Source organism: Zosterops lateralis, assembly GCF_965231275.1.
Source record: "Zosterops lateralis genome assembly, chromosome: 7".
NCBI lineage: Eukaryota > Metazoa > Chordata > Aves > Passeriformes > Zosteropidae > Zosterops > Zosterops lateralis.
Genome location: NC_139767.1, coordinates 8,801,020 through 8,822,928, shown reverse-complemented (window position 1 = coordinate 8,822,928; position 21,909 = coordinate 8,801,020). Strand labels below are relative to the sequence as shown.

Below are 21,909 nucleotides of genomic sequence, written 5' to 3'. Positions count from 1 at the left end.
TTGCTCTCTTGCACTAGGCTGCTGAGCTACAACAATGATTTGCCTTTTCAAGTTATTTAATTTGTTTTGAGCTTCCTGCCCATTCTTCAGTGCAGTATTGGTGAGCGGACATGAAAGTTCACCTTGCTCACTCTTGACAAAATTCAAATGAAGAGAAAAGCTATGATTTAAAGTAGCACCTGGGGAAATCAAAGTCTGGCACTGGCAGGAAGTGTGCACTTGCTCCAGAGTTGCTTTTTGTCATTTGAGATATTGGTAAGCTTCAGTTAAAGTCTGGTTTACTTATTTTCAGTGGTGAATAAGGCAGAGAAAGCCACTCTTGCAGAGAAATGTGGAGCGTAAGGGTTCAGTCAGACACCAGACTAAATTCATTCCTTCACCACAGAAAGTTGCTAAGCTACGCTTTGTTGGATTTGAACTTGAGTTCATCATCACCTGACAGTTCTATCAAAAGCTTTTTTCCTTCTGTTGTGAAGCCAGGTGGCAAAATGTCTTTGTGAAAATTGGACCTTTGATCCAACTCCGATTTTTCACTGTCAGTATCGTATCAATTAAATTCAGTGCCCAAATATTTGTATGTACATTTCTCATACATCATAATCAGTAGTTATGTAGAGATGGACTTTAAATTTCTTTTAAAGGAGGGATTTAGTATTTGGCCCATTTTCCCCTGTTTCCTTTGTGCTTTATAAGTTGCGCTGCCTTTAACACTTGTCATAAATATTCAACCAGTTTGGTTTTCTTATGCATTCTCAGTCCATTGAGATGTGCAAGCAATTGACTGGTCTCCATGGCCACAAGTAATTCCCAAAGCAATCTGCACCTTCAGATCTAAAATCACCATGAAAAGCTTTACCTTAGAAAGAGATGAAGCAGAACTGCCGAGGGACAAATCAACACCTTTCCACATGGGAGCTCTCTCTCTTGTGCTTGGAGAAGATTGTGATCACTTCCCATTTCACTGAACAGAACTGGAAACAAAAGTGTCTGTGTCACAATTACATTTTCCACCTTTTCACCCTGATCTAGGATGACTTTCAGACTGATGGGCAATCTGGGGCAACTGGCAGGTTCTGAAGGGTGCTGCAGAAGGAACTGGATTTAGCACTGGCACTGCCCTTTGAGTTGCCTGTGTTCCCTGAGCCCTGCTCATGCTCCCTCACAGGAGAACCCATCCATCTTTTCCACTCACCAGCTACTCCATGAGACAAATGAAGTTTGTTTTTTCCCTCATCACTGCACATCTTGATATGCCTTTAAAAATCAGAGTCTCCAAGCAGAACACGCACAAGTGGCAGAAGATCAGTGGTGTCAGTATCTGTTCATTGTTATTATGGGATGTTCCTGTGGTGCACGTCCCACATGGCTTCACTTGAGAAGTTGCATTTTGATATCTCCATCGTGAATGGTTTAAGTAACAACATAACAAATCATGTAAGGAGCACAAACTTTGTCTTAGGAACTGGTGTCCTTTTGTGCAATTTTTCAAATTTGTGAGCTTTGGCAATTACAGCCAATATCAAGCTTGCATTGTGGGGTTTTTCAGAGATTTTTAATAATGTGAACAAAAGTTTAGTTTTTCTTTTTTGTTTCGGTTTGCTCATCAGAGAAAAATCTCTCAATTTTTTTTTTCTTTATTTTTTAAAAAACCTTCATTCTGTATTAAGGTGTTCCTAAAGCAGGAAATGTTTCTTTAGATAACAGCTCATGACAAATGATGCCCCAAAGCACAAAGACAATTTGTTTTCTTCACCACTGGAAGTAAATCCAGATGATAGACAGTTGGGAACATGCATTCTTACACTCTTCTTCTGTCTCTTACTTGTACCAAGAAGCTACAGACAGACCAGATCTCTTCAGCCTTCTCATGAAGGCTGTAATTCATGCAGTCACCTTTTTCATCAACAACCCTTTGTGTTTTCTTTGTGTTTTTCCATTGAAAATACTGCCAAAATCACAATATAAATTTGAAATTACTTTAATTCAGACCAAATATAAATTAATTCAATAACTTTCATGTAAAACTTAAAGATGAGAAACATATTTTAAATTTAGTGTGTAAACTCTCTAACTCTAGACTTATCTTCAATTGGGATGAAAGTTGCTTTAAAATCAACTGTATTTTCGCTTGATCCAGTAGCATAGTATCTGTACCACTCTTAAATGTATATTCTATTTTACTGCAAACACCTCTGCTGTCGTTTACCCTCGCCAAGATTTGTGCTGGGGGGAAAGTGTAGAGGGTTAAGAAAATGCTAATATCACTGAGGTGATCCTTTATAGTTTTTATGTTTAATGCTATAAACTTGTTAGTTCATGTAAGTTTGTATTTGTGTACTGTAATAAATGGCCACTTTTAGGTGACAGAGAGACAATTATGGCATTAAAATATTTTAATTCTCTGCGCAATTCAGGGAATAGATCTCTTTGGGAAGCTGGGGGACATTCAGGCACTGAGAGCTACAGGGCACTCTGAGTTCCAGGGTTCTGTATCCAACAGTCCCAGAGCTCTTCCTGGGACCATCACTTGTGTGTCCCATCTGTTAAAGCAACTGCTGTGATTGGCAGGGCTTCAGATCAACACACAATTTCTCAAGCATCTCAAACAGTGTTGTTTAAGACTTAATAGGAGCAGGACTAAGCCCAGCTTTGCCTTTTGCCACCCTGGATTTCAGTATGGAGGTACTTTAAATGCTTTATAACTTATTTCAGTAGAGAGATTGACAGTACATTATATTTTTTAATAAACATATATATCTTACAACAGCAAAGGAGTTTATCTCTAAGCCCTACTGACCTACTCCAAAGTTACTGCTTCTGGGAGCTACATCCGTGGCATTGCACTCCCATGGCCTTACAGGTATATGCTAGGAAAAGTTTGGCGGTTTTTTCCTCAAATTTTTTTTTCATAGTTTTTCTTCAGTCTTCTTCACACACAAGCACTGTGTTAGCAGGAGGTAAGGAGTTACATCCCTCATCAGGCTGTTTTCCCTGTCAGATTATGCTGCAGCAGAAGGAGGAAGAGGGATGAGATGGGTTTGAGGAAGGGGTTTTTAGCAAGTCAATGTTACATGGGAGCCCAGGGAGCCAAGGGAGGAGACAATCCCTCAGTTCCCATCATGTCCATTTGAAGACAACTGAAGGGCAGTGCCACAGTAACAGAGGCAGTTCCTCTCCCTGGAGCTGTGCTTTGTGTGAACATGCTGCTGACACAAGAGAGGTGACAGAAAGGGGACGGTGAGGGATGTGTTGTGTCACATCCTGGGGTTTCGTGGAAAAAGAGGCTCAAGTGCTGCCTTCTCCCAATTCCATGGAAAGCTCCTTCTGACAGATGCCAGGCCTAAAGTCTTCTCTGTATGTCCCCAAAGGGTGAATTAATAGGCTGCTGAGACATAATTACTTACCTACTGTTCCCAAATTGGTGACAAATAAAGCAATTGTTCATTTCCACCTGATGTAAAAAAAGGGAACAGAAACCTTGTTGGTCGATCCTTGTGCCTTGTGTTGTCACACACAATTATGATTCACAATTGCAGAAACTTTTGATGCAAACCATTTTTTTTCTCAGCTCTAAAGCCTGAGTGTACAATGCTTTGTACACAACCAGGGAACGTAGCTTCTTGCTAAGGTTATTTCTATTTTTCTGCTTCATTTATATAAATATATGTATTTACCTGTCATTGCAAATATATTTTTGGTTTTCTTTCATAACTCCAGTGATATATTTGACATGTAGGAGCATTTTCAGACCAAAAGACTTACAGACAGCTGTAATCCTACTCTGCTAAAGCACAGAATTTCACAGGAAGCTGCCAGTGGACATGAAGTGATTTGAGCCAGTCAGATTCCACCCTTGCAGATCCTGGCACCATATTTTTCTTTAATTGTGTAGGGTTATCACAAAACTAAGTAGCAGCAGACCCATGAGAGGCATTAAGTCCTTACATTCATGTACAAGATGGGAAGAAAGGCAAAAACTTGGCAGCTGTGCCACAGAAACTTGATGTTGTCAGAGCCTTGAGGTGAAATGATCCCACCTCCCTTTTCTTGGAGGGAGAAAACTAAAAGACATCAGATGCCTTCAATTAATAAAATGGAGTTTTATTAGACAAAAAAAATGAACACTGTATTTAAAGAGCATGTTTAAATAGAGCAAATTCACATAATTTGCTCTGCAGATGAAATAAATTTTAACAATGAACATGTTCTTTCTGCACTGTGTTGTGGCTGGTCATGTCCTCTCTAGCTCTGTTTTCTGGCCAAACAACTTTCTAAGACTTTGAATCACTCTGGGCAACTTTTACAATGGTCAAAGCTAGTAGCTAAAAACACAGAAGAAACAGATAATATAACTAATATATCTAACAGGTAACTAAAAGGTGGGCCTTACTTTGCTTTTGATGTCTTTATTGCCATGCAGTTGTCAGGCTAGAAATGGTCAAAATCTGTGGCTCCCTTCAAGGGACTGATCTTCAGGATCAATAAATTACTATCCTTGAACTGTTGTTTGTTTGTTTGTTTGTTTGTTTGTTTTTCTAAAGGACTTTATAATTGTTCACATCAGTTTTTCTTGAGCTGCAATCTATCCATCTCAACAATCTAATCTGTGTCAGAAGTTTTATCTCTTCCTGACTGGCCTTTCATGGCTTTTGTCTGCATACTTTATAACAGCTGGTTCCTGGGAAGTTTGACCCCAGGTTATGCGAGTTGTGGGTTGCCTCACATGCAGCTGAACCCCTTCTCAGGGGAAGGTTAGAGTTTCCTGCATGGTAAGTGTGTCCCTCTTGCTTCTCAGAAATGTTTTGTCATGTTTTTGGCTTCTCTCAGTGCAATCCCATTTTGCAAGTCACTTGGCTCATCCGTGACTGTGTTCTCCCACTGTGTTCATGTGTTGCTCTTGGGATAGATAGTCTCTCCTTCCTCTGGAAGATATTGCCTGCCTGCAGGTGAACAGGCAGATTCCTGCCTATTCCTGCCTATTGCCTTTTTATATCTGAAGGCAGAACATGCAGCATATGCCATAAACTCCAAACAAATGAATCAAATAGTTCTGCAGCCTGTCAGAGGTAATAAGATTTTTGAGTGAGTTGTCTGCCACTGGATCTCCAAGTCAGAAACATGCTTTGGCTCCTTGATGCTGTGCTGCCAGGCTCCCCAGCAGCCATCCAGTGGGAGGCTGTGTTACACTTACATGGAAAACGACTTCAGCATCAGGGGGTTTCTCCTGGCTGTGTAGATCTTTGAGCAAACCAGTAGGGAGCAGAGACCCTGTTGGCAATTCTGATTCACAGCCTGCACGGCAGCAGGAAGAGGAATGCTGGAATCTCCGCTGGCAAAAATAAGATGTAGCAACTTAAAAACAGATATCTCGGTGACCCTGCACAGAAAAGAATATATTTGACTTGCTAGTGTCAATAGCAGGTATACTGGAAAACAAGGTTTTCTGTCTGACTCGAAAATCACAGGCAGGGACACTCTGGCTAAGAAAACCTTAAGCCTTCACTGGCAAAAAATGCTAAGAGTGTTGTGTGGTTTTAGCTGTAATAAGATACAGACAAAGACATGGGAGCCAGGCAGGGGGTTGTTAACAGGCAGGTTTGGGGCTGACCCAGAAACTCCTGCTGGGAATGCATTCCATAGGTGGCCAAGCAGCTGAGGATTTTCCAAAGGATTGTTGAAGGAACAGGGCCAAGGTTGTCAAAGCTCAGCAAAGGAATTTCTGGCCTTGTAGGTTTAGCTTTGGCAAAATACATTAAGGAGTAATAGATACCACATTTTACCTGGCCTTTAAGGCAGATTGTTTATAGGGGTTTAAAACAGAGAAATAATTTTAAAAATCCCCCCCACATTAATCTAGAGGCTCATCTTTTAGATAAAATTTCCAAGAATTGATCTCAAGAAAGGCGGCTTCTGCAAGCTTGCTCCTTGTCTTTTCCAGCAGAAAGCAATAAGAATAGACAACTATAGGCACTAAGAATAGGCAACAATAGAACTAGATGTTCTGCATCTAGTCAGGGAAATATTAGTGCTTTTGCTAATAACTAAGCTAGTTCATTTAATTCTAACTTCTTTTGTTTTTCTGGGATGGGAAGACAACTTTCCACTGCCTTTGCTTTCAAAAAAATGTATCTCTTGTGGCACTGTTTGATGGCTTTCATTCATATGTGTTGAAATGTTTTGGAGATAAGCCTAAGTGTTCAAAAATGTGCTTTCCCTGCCTCCAGGTTTTTTTGTATTTGGCTTTGTCTTTAGTTGTAAAGGCTTTTGATAACTGAGCTGGCTGAATACTTTCATATGAAAATGCCGTTTTGTTGAGCCCCAAATGTTTCATTCATATTGTCTGTGGTGTGAGTGCTTGCCAAGGCCAGAGCAGGGTGTGAGATGAAGAGTACCTGGATTTCTGATGGTTGGTCTGAAGGGATATGGATGCAGGGAGCTGCCAGGACCTCAGACTGTGGTCAGTCTTGTGCTGCTGGAGCCCGGGAGTCACCGTTTCCTGTTGCTCCTCAGCAAAATTGTCATCTTCGCTCTGGTCATGAGAGCTGACAGCAACATCAATATCACTAAGTGGTTGCAGGGCCTGGGGAATTTAGCACATGTTAGTTTTTGGCCTGAATTGGACTGTAACCTAGAAGAGTAGAACAAAACCAGCCATGAATGGAAATCCTGCTTTCCAGCCAGTTCTTTTGTAGTCTTCACCTGCTGCTAATGAGGAATAGAAAATTAGAGTCTCTTGTGCTGGAGGCATTTACACCCTTTTCAATTTGATATTTTCTAATGCCAGTTTGAGTTTCATCACTATTAATGCATTTAAGACTTAATGCAAATACTTATTATTGTTTGTGACTGATACCCTCCCTCCTCACAAAAAAAAAAATCCCATAGAAAAATGATGACCATAAGATTCAATTCAATCATGCCAATGTACAGGGATCAATATGGGAAAATTACCTATTTCCTCCACTTTAGCTGAGTAGAGACTTTCAGGCTTTCCACACTTCCAGGTTTTAACTGTCTGAAGTTCCACATCTAGCTCAGCAATTGTTGTACAAACCAGCAAAGGTATCACAGTAATATTGGTCTTTTGCAGTTGGTATGGTGAACATTACCAATGCTGCCTTTTCCAAGCCAAGTAAGATAGGATTCCTTCCCCATGGAAAAGGAAAAACATATATTCTTGTTTCAGTGCTGAGTAGCTTATGTTCCTTGTGTCCCAAGCAGGCATGAGTTTTTTATCTTGCATTTATATTCTTAATTTGCCTATAATTGCTTTCAGGCATCACATCTGAGGCCAGCCTTCATTAATATGTTAATTGTGCAGTCCCTCCCAGTGGATTTTTCTGAAGCTAAGAGTAAACAGAAAGGTTTATTCCCCTCACCTTCCCTCAAGCCCTCTAAACAGAAAAATATTTTTATGAGATACTTGACTAGGCTCAGATCACCATGATGATGGGGCACATTTATTTCCTGTTTCTGGATCTGCCCAAACCAGCTGATCAGAATTTCTCTGTTGGAACAGATTAGAGGCTCATAAGGTCAGAACAAAATGGCATTTTTTATTGAGGTGCAATTTGGAACCACTGTACACATTTCCTCCATCTATTCCACGTGGATATGCTAAATGGGTATTAAAAAAAAAAAGCTGACATTATCAAAGTACTACAGGGAATTACCCACACACTTGCTGTTAATTAATGTGAGATGTGCAGAGAATTTGCCCACACTGCTTTGAAAATCTCAGCTAAAACATTTTAATGGTGAGTATTTTTGGGGAATGAAACATAGAAGAAGCTCTGTGAACCAAACTCCTTAACTGTTTATTACTTCTCTCTGCTCTTGAGCTGGATTTATGGAAATGTCATTTATGGAAAAATCTTAGAGTTCATTTTTGAGTTATCCTGAAGACAGCCCTCACACCTCTCCAGTCAGGAAGCATGACAAACATGGATTAAAATTTTTTGTAAATAATTTAAACTATTTTTTGGAATTAGGAGTCCTATAACAACCTCTCTTTCTGTGTTAAGATTGGTGATAAACTGTCCAAAAGATGTCCAACAGCAACAAGGTGCAAAAATAATTCACTCCCTATTCCTTTATTTGTCTCTTCTTTTTACCATGCCACAAATGGGGGCAGCTTGTGAAATCCCTGTAGGTTGGCTGGCTGAGTAGGGGTGTTAATTGTCAGCTATAATTGACATGCTAAAGGCTTCCTGAGAAAATTTGTACTTCTGTATCCATTGACAGCCTTCCTTTCTCTTCTATCAAGTCACTTCTGGTTCCCCCTGCTGTCAAATGTTCCCAATGCCACCCAGTCTGTAACTGCCCTCCTCACCTGCCCAGGGCATCCTGCTGTGGCCAAAGGCTCAGGGAGCTCCTGACATGTCCTGCATTATTCATTTCCTGGTTTCTGAGAGCAAAAACTAAATCATGACAAGATGGTTTAGGCTGGTTTGGGACCCATTCCAGTAAAGTCTACAGTGCACATATGAGCGGGAAAAAAGCATGTGCATACAGTTGCAAAAGGTACAGAAGACTCATATTTGGCTTCTTTTCCTTCTATTTAAATAAAGCTTCAAATGTTTCCATCCCAAGGTCTTAGACATTCATGTACATGTTGGTCATCCTTGCAATTACATGGATTCAGGATGGTCACAACAGGCCTACGAGAAAATCATTTTGGCAGCTGGAAAACCAACACAACAGATGCCTACCTCTGCTCCTTCCCTCAGCTCTTGTAAGCACACTCAGTCCATCAGATTCTTTATTGCAAGTCATGATTCATTCCACAGCTGAAATTGTGACTCAGGTACCTCATCTTTCCTTCTCTGAAACTTGCTGACTTGTGCTCTCTGTCAATCCAGTGTTTTTACTCCATGTGCTTTTCATCCTGCACATGATGAGTGTTTGCTCCTTTTCCATAACTGCATGTGCATTCAGTGTGACTGTGCTCCCTGCCTTTGCACTTCAGGCACTGCCAATGAGATGCAAAGCCTTTATTTTTCATCTAAATATTTCTCTTACCTCTGCTTCCCTGGATATGCCATGTATCTGTATTATCTCCTTTCCAGTCCATGTGCCCCTTTGCAGAGTACTGATAAAAATTGATTTTTGCTCTGTGAGTAAATTGTACTTGGATGAAAGGAATTGTTCCTACAGGATGTATGAAGGATTTTTGTGGAAAGCACCAGAGAACCATTGAGAGGTGTTTTTCATAGCTCTTAGGACTTTTCTATAGGTTTGCTGAAGATAAACCAGATGAGAAGGTGCAGTAGATTCCAATAATAGGGGCCAAGGGGCTTTACATCAGTGTGTTAGGTCTCTAAGCTGGCATGGCACTTACTTCAGGTGTGCTCAGTCTGCAGCTAAATCCTTGTTTGAGGTAGTGTTTAGTTCTCAGTCTTCTCTCCATCCCCGTGTATCCTCTATAAATCACCTCCGGGGATCTTGAGTGAGTCTTTGATCAAATCTTTATGGAACAGATGCATTTCTGTTTCAGTCCACCCTTTCCATAGTGCAATAACTTTGACTTCAGTAGAGGGGCAATGAGTGTAACACTCAATGAGTGTTCAGATTTTTTTGATTGCATATAATGCTGGGTCCATTTCCTGATAAAATTAATTTCACTACATTTCCAAGCTTTCTGAGTCACACATTAGTAGTATCCATTGTAGCAAATAGGGGCCAAGTTACCCAGAGGATGTCAAACATTGTCTGTGAAGCCTGTCAGGTATGGCCTTTTCCACCAGGATCCATTTAATTCTCAGCTTTCCCTTACACAAGGATTTACACCATATAATTGGCCTCATTGAACAGCTTGTGTTCCTGCAATCAGTGAAAGAGTCTCCTTCTGTGATTTCCAGTAGGTCGGGTTTAGCAGTTCACCTCCAAAACAGCCGTAAAAGTATAGAGGTGACAAATAGGTGTCAGATTGGAGAACAAGGAGGTCCTGCAGCTGGTGCTGCACTGCCCTACTTTTGGGGTTAAATCCCGTGGCTGAGGTGGCCCTTGCCTCACAGTGCACTGGTCATGGCAATAAGGGCTTCAAAGAAATCTAAATGCCTTAATTTCTATTCAGTGCGTTAATCTTTTTCAGTTTTAAAGAAAACAATTTAAAGCAATCTGGAAGGCATGTAAAAAGTGTTTTAAATTGGTGATATTTATAGCTGCTTCATTTTTTTCTGAAGTCCCTGTTCTTAACAGGCAGTAACAGCAATTCAGTAGCAATCCAGTTTCTGCCAGTAACCTTCTCCTAGGAAAAAGGATTTCAGTAAGCTTTATCACTCAGCGTAGCCAACAGAAATATTTGATACTAAGAGCAGTGGAACCAGAAATCCACTTCAGATGTCCTTCAAACAGCTAGATGAGCAATTCAAGGGGATGTGGAATAGGAAACTCGGAAAATGGAGCTTGACTTTGATACTTACTTGGTGTGATAGAGTAATTTACTCTCCATATAGATCTTACTGTATAAGAAAAAGGAAGAAAGAGGAAGCAGTAATGTGTCACCTTATCTAAATAAGGTACCTGTCATTCCTGAAATTCTGTTTAAACTATGATGGATGCTCTTATTCAACAAGAGAGATTTTTCCCCATGGTGAAAGACGATCCTTTCAAACAGCAAAGGACTATGATGAGATCGATTTTCCTTCTTATGGATGAGGCTGAAACAATGCAAAAATAGCTGCAGAGCAGGTGCCCTGGGATTCCTCTGACCACTTGCAATGTGTATAGTCATAGAAAAGGCAGTGATCTGAGCAGAAAAACAGCTGGGCTTAATTGTCTTGCCAGAAACATCTGTAAGCTTTGAAGTGGTAGCATACTCTCCTATGTGATGTGTTTATTTACTAAGAAAGTTTTGTTTTCTCTTCAGTTAATTTTGATTGACTGATCTGTCATTCCAGAACTTAAATCTTTTTGCTATTTGTCCATGGTTCTAATGTCAATGGTAATTTAACTAAAGACATTAGCTAGAAATGGATTTGTGGTGTTTACTCTCTTTTTCTTTTATTTTCCCAAAGTAAATGCTTTTTTTCCCCCTATAGCTTCTATTTGAACACTGGTTTTAAAACAGTTAATCTGGTCACTGCATTGACCTATTCCTTTATTATCTAGAGGACAACTCTCTGAATTGGATGGTGAGCCTCTTCAGCAATGAAATCATGTATTACATGTACATATAATAAACTCAGTGATGTCTCTCTTAGATTAATACCAATAGGTATAGTAGTGAAGAAGTGTTTTGTGCCGTAGAAATGTCAATTAAAACCTACTTTAGCACAATAAAAAGTGTGGATTGAGCCCCTGGATATAAACAGCGGTACCTGTGAAGGCTCGCTGGTACAGTGCTTGGGGAGGAGCTGGGGGGAGCACAAATGAGCCCTGCCTGCCTGGATCACAAATTGCCATTATTTTGTGTTGTTTGCAGCCTCAGCTGGGAAGCCAGGGACTAACCCAGCCACTGTAAAACTGCAAAATAACTTAAAATCCATAACTCATTAGGGGTACTAAGTCACTGAAGCCTGGAAGGGTGGCCCATGCCTTCTACAAGCTGATCAACCTGTCAGCATTCTTGAAAATATAATCTTTCCAAGAGCTGTGGGGTTCCCTTCTTCCCTGCTTGGGAGCCTTTGTGCTGCACCTATCCTTCAGAGTGGCAATTTTGAGGAATGGAGATTTAGGAGATGGCTGTATATCCATGCACAAAAGAATATTTGATGGTCGTTGTGTATTCTTTTGTCCAAGGCAGTTGAGTACCGTACCTCCATTGATGGCATTTCTTACAGGAAATAAAGTGAGCAAAAGCTTAGACAGCTCTTTTTACAGCCCACCCACTGGAACCACAGGCTTCGTATTAAAATGAGTGAGCTGCATTTATAGAAAGTTTTTTGAAAGACCTTCCTAAACTGCTTTACTTTGCCTCATGTATGCTGTTGCTCTCAGGAGCCAATTATGTTCCAGGGACACAGCAGGGCTTTGCAGGCCTGCCTAGAAGTCCCAAACCCTGCTCTAACCGAAAATCCTACAGAAGCAAGTTCATTTACACCTCTTTGACGTGCTGTTTCATTGTTTACACACTATTTTCATCAGTGTGCTGCTCATTAAGCATGGGAGAACCTGACAGACGGGACCTGGAGCACTTGCCATCAAATTTAGCCCAAGTCTACTGACATCTCAGCAGGGGAAGTGGAGCACTGTGATTCTGAAAAAGGCATTTTGCAGTCTCTAATCTTGAGTATACAGCACTGAGAAGAGCTGTTTCTGCATAATGTAATTCATACCATCAGGAACTGTACATTTTAAATCACAGATCTGTACTTCTTGAACCCCATTCTCTGAAGTCATTTTCTTTGCTCACTGACATTTTAAGTGTTCTGTGTTTGGTGCCACTAGATTATGACATTTTGATGTTCAGTTAGAAATCCAAAATAGCAATTAGGGAATTACAAATTGCAGAAATCTTGCCATATAACTATTAATTATATTCTTTATTGTCCTAACTAGTAAATGATTATACAAAAATGTCTCTTAAATATAACAGGCAAAACCTTGTTGTAATTAGGGTATTCCTGAGATGTCAGTCCCTCCTCAATAGAACTGGCTTATCTCTAGAGCCTGCTGAAGCTGACAGTATTTCCAGGTGAAGAACAGTGCTCAGGAGGAATAGAAGTATATGTATGTGTGATTATAACCTGGAGACTTAGATTTTGACTTGAGCTCTGGGAGATGTTGAAATTCTTGCCTGATCTAGGGCATGATGTGTCATCCTGGATTGTTGCAAGTCAAGCAAGCCTTATTGGTATTACCTTTTGTGAAGAGATTTATAAGAGTGAAAATATTTTAACTTTGATGGTGTAGGATATTTCAGCAAAAGCTTTCCAAACATGTCATGGAATGGTGCCTCGGGAGTACTGCTTGCTTTGCTGCCTCACTACAGCAGAAACAGTGCTTTACGTCTATAGGCAAATTAAATCTCTCCTTTTACTCCTGTTTACTGCACTGACTTTGTTCCAATGCTGTCCTGCACCCAGCTTGTCCTGATGTTAATATTTTGTTCAACAATATTGCAAAAGTGTAAAACTCCCAAGTAATGGTGGAGCAAAGATGAAATCCCTGGGAGAGCAGATCCATGACATGCACATCCAGATTAGATCTTGTTTGCATGAGGAAAAGCAAGAGTGTAGTAAAGAAGGCTTAGAAAATTACTGGGAAACACAGCCAGCTTTGGACTTCCAACCAAACTCAGTGGTTGTGCCAGGCCCCATAGATGGCCCTAGTTTAGATTAAGTTAATTCCAGAATAATAATCCCTGCAATGCACACTGCACAGATATTGAGTTGCATCAGTTTTGTTCTGTGGGTCTCCTAATTAGTAGATTGAAGCTCTGCCTGGTCTGTTATCCTGATCCCACCAGGGGCTGGAACTCTGGCTTGGCTTTCCCCCAGTAGGAATCATGCTCGTGTGCTCCACAGTGAAACCTGCTTTGTTAACTGCAGCCACCGCTGCAGTGCAATATGCACCTACCAGAGAACAATTAGTAAAAAATACGAGTAAACACAGAAAATTCTGTCCATTGCACACCCAGATCACCTGTGTTTAAGTGCAGCTCTGAATTTCCTCAAGTTCTTTAAAGTGTAGCATGATGGACGCACAAAGAACTGTACTGAAGTAGAAAAAAAATAATGTTTGCCTATAAAACAAGATCTTCTAACCACCTTTTCAGCAAGACTAGCTGGGAAATAGAAAAAGAAACAGCTTGAGAGATACATTTTCAGTTATCTCTAAATGCCCTTTTCCCTCTCTAATTTACTTCCAGACAGTGCACACATTTTAAATGAATAGTTAGCTAAAAACTGAAAAGATGTTAAAAAATTAGATGAATACATTGTGTTCTAAAGAGGAATTGGAGACAGAGGTCATTGAGATTGTTTTAAAAAGGTCTCTATCTCTTAGTGATGATGACAATACTGGCAGTGAAATAATGGAAGATGGGAGACAAAAGCTCTGAAATAAAGCTCTTACATGGGCCATGCTTTTCCCAGGGGTCAGTTATCAAGGATACTAGGAATGTTTTCTGACTGGTGCTGGGGTATAGAACAGATATTTAAGTTGTAATAAACTGTTGGAAATAGGATATGGTGAACCACTGGCAGACTCCATGTGTAACCAAGTCTGGAGGCCTGGACCAGATGCAGCACCAGGGGATTAGAGCTGCTCCTGTCCCGTTTGCTGATGTACATTTCCACATCACATATTAAAAATGCTTTAAATCTTAAGGAAAAAAGATTTCAATTTTGTATTTCAGATTTCTCTTGACCATCTATGGTGGAAATTACCTTATTTACTCCTAAATTTTTTTAAGAAAATATTCCTATATACGATGTCAGGGTAATTTACTTGAATCAAGATGCTCTGGTGATAATTTCAGATGTACGATTTGATTAATATTCCTTAAGAATTAGTTGCCAATGGAAATTGAAATTACATTAAACATTTCAAGAGGTTACACTAGGAGTCTTAAAGGAAAGTAACACTGAAGGAGGGGAGGAAAGCATTCAGAAGACACTGATCTACTTGTAAAGCTTTGCTGTCCTGTAACACTTTTGAGCAAATGAATAGGTTTTGGCTAAGTTCAAGTCAAGTCATTAAGATTCTTTTCTCTCTTTTAAACCCTAATTAAATGTTATCCTCATTGTCAATACTGAAAAACAAATTTTAAAAGATGAGGAGGAAATGGGAGAGAAGGAGCAGAAAGACCAGACTTCAAAGCAATAAAGAACTATTTCTTTAGAAAAGGTCCTCACAAAGAAAGAAAAAAGGATCTGTAAATCTTTTAAAATTAGGAAGCTGTTAAAAAATAAAATGAATACTGTACTGTGTAGCCAAACCATTATCACCTACTGAGAAAGATTTAATAGAATTGTGAAAATAAGTTTTAAAATTTTGGAAACCCATTGTTAAAAGTGCCCAGATTATAGGTATATAAAGAAAGATTAAAAAAAAAAAAAAAAAAAACCACCCAGCTTTATTACTGTACACACTGTATAGATAAACCCCAAATCTGAGCAATAAGGAAGAATAATTTTCAGCATGTTTTTTGCCCTTTACTTGAGAATGAACTCTTGCTCAGCCACAGTTATTTTTGTAGAAAGCTGTGACCATAAGAACTTCCATTCAGCAGTGGGTAGCTCCAGATAAATCACAGAAGGATGCTCACCCTCATACCTACCTCATCCTGATCACTTTTGCTACAGTTCAGTGAAAATCCTGGTATAGTAGTGTTATCTCTCTTCGAGAGTGTTACTTATCATTAGCTATGGCAACACTCAAAAATCTACTTAAAGAATAAATCCAAGTACATAAATTTTACCTCCAAATTGACTAAGGCTGTCAACCTGAAGTAAATTACTCATTTATGGTCAAGAACACAGGTCACTCAGGCAATCAAAAGGTTAGCTACCAAAACCAGGAGCAGTATTGAGTGTTCAGATGGTTTATTTATATAAAAATATAAATATTTCTGTTATTCTTTGCATTCCAAGGAAGAAAAAGTCATCATCTGTTCTGCCTTGAGGAAAATCTGGTTTTATTAGTGCTGTCCTGCACAAAGGTATTTTTATTTCTCTGGCTGAGTGGTGTAGTGCCTTCCCCATTAATCACAGTGTAATGTAAACGTGGGGCTGCTACTGAGAGATCAGAGCACTCAGCTCCAAGTCGTTCACACAACAAGGAGGATAACAAACCCTAAAAGGAAAATATGTGGGAATGGGGAATTCTGTCTCCCTTTACAGTAACACCGCTCTGAAGCAACTGGTTTGAACTAGACTGTGCAAGGGATGTTACAGGCTTCCTAAAGGGCCAGTAATTCTCTCTTCCTCATGGGAGGAAAGAAAAGATCAGCCCCCTGACAATACACACATGTATCAAAAGCTGTCAGGCTTTTCAAGTTCCTCCTGCATTGCTCCATTCCCTTGGTATTTTCCACGTACTTGCTTTTCAGCCGTCGGTTTTGTTTTGGACCTTGGAAGTTCAGAATATTTCTCAGGTTTTTATTTCTCAAAAGTGGAAAAAAAGGTGTCTCCTAACTTTTTACTGTAATGTCTTTGGTTAACAGTCACGTCAATAAAACAGTTGTGGTAACGTAGCTGTTTCACCCCTTTTTCTGCAATTGAAGATAAATTACCACAGTAAGGCCTGTGTATGAAGATGTGAGTTTTGACTTTTTTAAGGCATTTAAAGACATTGCAAGACTGCTGTCTTTGCCTCAATGGCCTTATAGTTGAGCAAAACGTCCAATTATTGAGTTCAAAATTCTAAACTTTATATTGAACAACTTTTCACATCTGACAGTTCTGGTTCTGAAGGTGATGCTCTCGTTTATAATCAAGTTGCATAGACGTTTGTTGTTTTTAAGTGAAAATCGCCAAGTTTTTAAGTTGTTTTCAACAAATTTTGATCACTATTTTCTGTAGGCTAATGTACTGTGGATGCCCTGAACTTAAACTAAGAATCATGTTCTCTTCCTAATACTTTATATTCTTAACCATCAAATTATGATGTTGTCTGACAATATCTCAATTGGTGTTTCGTATCTTGCAAAGAGAGTTTTATTTCCGAAATTAAATATTCAATTCTATTCTCAAATAAAGTTGCAGTAGATACTGAAACTGGTAATTTGGAACCAAAAATTCACCTCATTTTCTAGTATGTAAAAACAAACCTGCAGTCTTTTGGGGCTCTTCAAGGCTGAAGTTTCTTCAACTGTGTTTTAAAGCACAGTATCACAGTCTAGTCATAATCCTTGTTCTCAGTTCTGACTCCTTACATGCATCAGAAAAAATAATTATTTTTACAAGGTACGTTAACTCCTTGGACACCTGACTCTTACCCTTTTTATTTTCATGGATGGTGCACATGTTCTACTTGCTCACTATCTGCTGTGTGCTACAGTCTGTTATATTTCTTAAAATATGTGGCTGCACAGCCAAGGAGGAAGCCAACTCTTAGGCTGGTTCTGGCTGTCGCACTGGGTCGTGCAGACCTTCTGGAGGGAGTGCTCAGTTGGCTTTCAGCAAAGGAAAAGCTCAGCCAGGAGAGGCTTTTCCAGGCTGGGAGTTGGAGTAGGAGAGAAAGGAGCACATCTGCAACGAATCTGAAGGTTTGGAAACTGTTAAGAGCAGGGAGCAGAAATATCACAGAAGGCTTCAGAGCCAATGGAAGAAAGTCTTTTTCAGTGTGCAAAGCAGGCATACATTCTTTTCTCTATAAAAAGTTCTACTTCTCCTGTAGGTTTTTGCAAAACTGAGTTGCTGCGTGAGCTACAGGAAGTTTCCAAAGACAGGACACTGCTTAGGTCATTATTGCTTCTGCTTCTATTGGTCTGGCCTCAAATTTAGTCTGGTTTAATTATGAAGATTTCTCCTTCATTTTTTTCCCTCCTAATCCAGACTAATGTTACATTTGGTTGTTTAGTTTTCAAAACTGTCAATCTGCTTCTGTTTCATTCTGTCTTTTTCACATTTTAATAGCTTTCTATAAGTTAAAGCTGTCTGGGGATCTTTTTCAGTTAGGAGTCTGTGATCCCCTTTGCCATCTGGCCTTGGAGGAGAAATTCCACAAATTATTTAAAACAACATGTTTGCCTCAGCATAATCAAATCTATTAAACCTCCTTGTTCTTGGTTTTTCATATGAAGCAGATAACTTCCAAGAATGTATTATTTTTAGGAGTGTAACATTCTATAAATTTCTGTAACTGATAACTTAGTCTTCATCTGATAACTGAATTGGTGTTCAGCACTTAGCTTTTAAAATAGGGATTGCTCAAAGTCATTGCCTCTAACTTGTAAGATTAAAATAAACTGGTTATCTTTTTTTCTCATCTTTCATTTCAGCAGCTCAATTTTTCTATTGCTTATGTATATAAATATGAAATTCTTGCTTGAACTTGCTTCAATGACTTGCTGCATTCATGGATATTTCTTGGAGTTCTCCATCAGCCTTTCCTTCTAATTTGCCATTTCTTTCCCATTTCTTCTGCCAGCTGCAGTTCAAGATCTCAGTTAATGAGAATCATGAGTTTGAGTCACTCATTTTGGTGGCTCTGTAGTACAACAGGTAGATTAACTAGTAATGAAAAGTTCTTATAATGGGAATAGATTCATATTTCCTCTAGTTTGCTAAAGCCAATCTCTGTTATTGATGTCACTGTTGTCAGAGATGAGGTAATCCACTTCTCAGCAGTTCTGTTTCATCCCTAACAATGTACCAGTGAGCACAATGAAGTTACACACTTGTGGCCATGTTTCCATTAAAGAGCTAAACCAACTTTTCCCAAAACTCTTTCATGGGCAGAGTATCAGTCTTTACCATGTTGAACCTCCACTTTTTAAAAAGGTCCTGGGTGACATAATCCCAGCACTGTTACAGCTCTTTGTGTTGGGCCAGGTTATCTCACTCAAACTGTTCTTCAATGCTGTTGTTCGGGATAGCCAGGTTTTGGGATTAAGTTCAATAATACTTTGTTACAAGGGAGGCTGTGGAAGTATAGAACCAAAATCTTTTCTAATCTGGTCTGAGAGTGGATTATAAGGATAGAAAAGTAAAAGGGAAAAAATATAAAAAAGGACAATGGCTCAAAAAGCTTTCAGAGTTCCTGAGAAGAATATTGCAAAGAAGGTGAGTGTAATGCTGGCAGACTATTGGCCTTCCACCCAGTATTTATAAACATGATTTTGTATGAGTTGTGGGACCAAAAGAAATCTGTCACAATGCACTTTAACTCTTTGACCACTTGGAACTTTTTAAAATCTCCTTTAATTTTGATATTTGTTTAAGTTTTTGCCATCTGTAGATCTCCAACAGTTTTCTTTGAAAACCCAACAGAGTACACATTGCTCTTTTCTGCTCTTTACTCTTTGAGTGCACAGTGAGTGCACAGTTCTCTGATAGTAAGCAAAGGACTGGCAAGAAATTAAAAAAGTTCCTTACCTGCAGCCTCATAACTTTGTTTGCTCATGGATTATGATAGCACACCTAACTCAATAGCTCAATGATGTCTTATGTTGTAAGTGTTGCAGCTTAACCTTCCTGATGAAAATTCAAAAATCTTCTCAGAAATCAGGCACAATTCATACACATATTTAAGTGAAAAGAAAAATGGATTTATTGCATTTTATTACTACAAAATAGTGCTGAAACATTTTCAGTCTCTCCTTTTACAAGCATAAACCCAAAATCTCCAGGAAGGGAATTCTATTCTAGCTTTTTTCTTCAAACTTGAGCCATTTACCAAATGTGTCAGTGCCTCTTGGAATTCCACAGCAGAGTGTGCAGTTGGCAGTTAATGTTTCTTGGGCTCCAACTACCATTTATGTGATCACACAGGAGAACAGGAGGCAACAAAATCTGTTGCCCTACTGGGTCCATCTGGGAATTAAAATGTCTTTGGATTTCTAGGCTATGACAGGCATAGGTTTGATATAGAATAGGTGCTGAAAGGAAGGAGAATTAAATTGCACTGGTGTGTAAGGAAGAGTGCGTACATATGGGAATACAGCAATGATCTCAATTCAAGGACTATTCATTTAAAAATTTACTCTGTGTGCTGAAGATTTCCAGCTAAATATAAGGAGTAAGTTTAAAAGAGAAATAAGCCTTTATTCCTTCAAATTTCAGAGAATGACTCATGGCCAAGTTTATTTTTTATTGTCAGCTACAAAGGGATCTTTTAAACAATATTCAATTGAATTTTAAAAAATCAGGTTTTCACCTATCCTAATGCAAAAACAAAGTTATTGTTGTTAAAATAATCAACAAATTTGAGTAAAGCACAGATTGGTGTGTGGCTTCCACGAGTTAGCCCTCAAATCTTTGTCTCACTCTATTTGGGAATCTTCCACCGGGTTTGGACATTTCGGAGCAAGGTCATATGCACACAACCTTTGAACGCACAATTATTAATCTACAGCACAGATTTGTGGCCTGAATCAGTTGTCCAGTTGGGCATTAAATATGATCACACTTTTGGTGCCATTATCTGGTGAATCCCTGCTGGCCACAGTCTTCCACCCAGTGGCAAGGGCCACTGGAACCTGTGGGGTCTTGGAAGGGGCTAATTCTTCCCCAGCAGCTTTTACGTTCTCCCTCTCTGCTTCTTCTCTTTGGATTTTGGTATCTCGCAATATGAATCCTCAACTTGTGAATTTTTTATGATTTCTTCATCTTGAGCTTTTTGTAACTGGTATCAAACCACTGGCATCACCTCCATGACTCACTTCCTTCTTTGCTGGCTTACTGGCCATGCATGTGTTCTTTCTTACAGAATAAGGTGAGAATTGAAAACTACTGTTTATCATTAATTTCTTTCAGCAAAGGCTGGCCTTGGTGGCACATGTGAGGCAGCATAATTTACTGTAGCACCAGAGTTGGCAGCCACAGAGATGCCCTTTCTCCTCCAGCACTAGAAGCACAGGCAATGCTCCATACGGCACAGCCAAGTGTCTGGAATGACTCTTTTAACTTTTGCCTATGGATTGCTTCAGAAATAGCATTTTATTTGGCAAAATACCAAAAATATTCTATGGACATAATTTATGGTACTTTAAAAAATGAGTTTCTAAAGTTGAATTAAAAGTGTATATTTACTTTAAAAGCTTATTTTCAAGTGGTTCCGGAGTCTGCTAAAACAGAAAGAGTTGAGAAATTACGTAAGGTGGTAACAGTTTGAGCAAAAAGTACCGAGTCTGACACAGCAAACTGGGGAGTCACCTTGCTGCTTCCCAGCAGTTTGTTTTTGATGACTGCACCTCTTCTGTTGTTTTTCTGGATGATTAGTAGAGCTTTTCCTTATTTCCCCCTTCCTGCCATCTTATGGTTTTAATGATGCCTCCTTAATCCTTTGGGAGTCTTTTGCCTTCTTTTTTTTATTTCTCCTTGTTTTGCTCGCCCCCTCATTTTTCACACAGGCCTATGCTATGTCTTTCACACTTGTATTTCTCTGCTTTCTTCACTCTGTTTCTGCATCTCACATCACTGGGGGTTTTTTTCTTTATCTCTCAAAAATGTGCAACATCCTGAGGTTTTGGTTCTCTCTTTCATTCTCCCGATCAGCTCCCTGTGGAGTTTAGGTTTTCCTCATCCCCACCCCTTCCTGTTCTGCTGTTTTTTCTCCATCAGACTCCTCTTATGTTTCTATGTGTCCCGTGAGACTGTGTCGATGTGTTGGGAGATTTCAATCAGTTCGGTATTGTTTCCTTTGATCCATGTGGGATGATGGCCTCTACACTGCAGTTTTCTTTTCCTTTTTTTTCTCCCTTTCAAGCATCCCTAGGCACCCCCAGCAATACTGCTGATCATTACAGGAGCCATTTCTCCTGAGTAACCTGGTGTCATCTCCTACTTCTCTCTTGCTGACACAGAGACGAACAGAATAATGGGGATTTGTGCAGTGTTTGTGGCTCCTGCTTGGATAGTGCACCCTCGAGCAAGCAATCACTGCAGGTCTGTGGCCATAACAGTTTTTGAAGCTCAGAGAAAGGGGTGTCTGACTGCAGTGACTTTAAATGAGCACCAGAACTTCTCCAATGGCTAGAATTCCACAGGCCATTAAAAAAAAAAAAAAAAAGATCCTGAAGAAAAGACAAAGCAGATTTACACTTTATCTCTCCAGTTGCTCATATTCTCTGTATCAGAAGTTGTCTTTTTGCACAGCTCAAGCTAAAACAATAAACTTTGAGTGTCTTGAGTTGGTGCTTATTTCTGGCACATCCGGGAATATCAATATTCACTGTGAAGCCATGAAAAAATATCGTGAGGTTTTGTTGATCTCAGCAGCTTTCTCAAGCATCACTAGAAGATAGTGCTTCACAGGTATATTTTAACACAGACTCTTCCTAGATCTTTGGGAAATAAA

At 39.5% G+C, this 21,909-nt stretch overlaps 1 protein-coding gene across 6 annotated transcripts in view; it reads left to right on the top strand.

Moving 5' to 3' along the window:
* The window catches only part of TMEFF2 (transmembrane protein with EGF like and two follistatin like domains 2), a gene marked incomplete at its 5' end in the record, with an annotated part of 396,858 nt that overhangs the window by 130,490 nt on the left and 244,459 nt on the right, over window positions 1-21,909 (top strand). The window contains one exon of one of the 6 annotated variants that reach the window (XM_083865161.1): window positions 15,540-15,607. The exons of the other annotated variants lie outside the window; for them this stretch is intronic. The remainder of the gene's footprint in view (window positions 1-15,539; window positions 15,608-21,909) is intronic. 6 annotated transcript variants of the gene reach the window in all.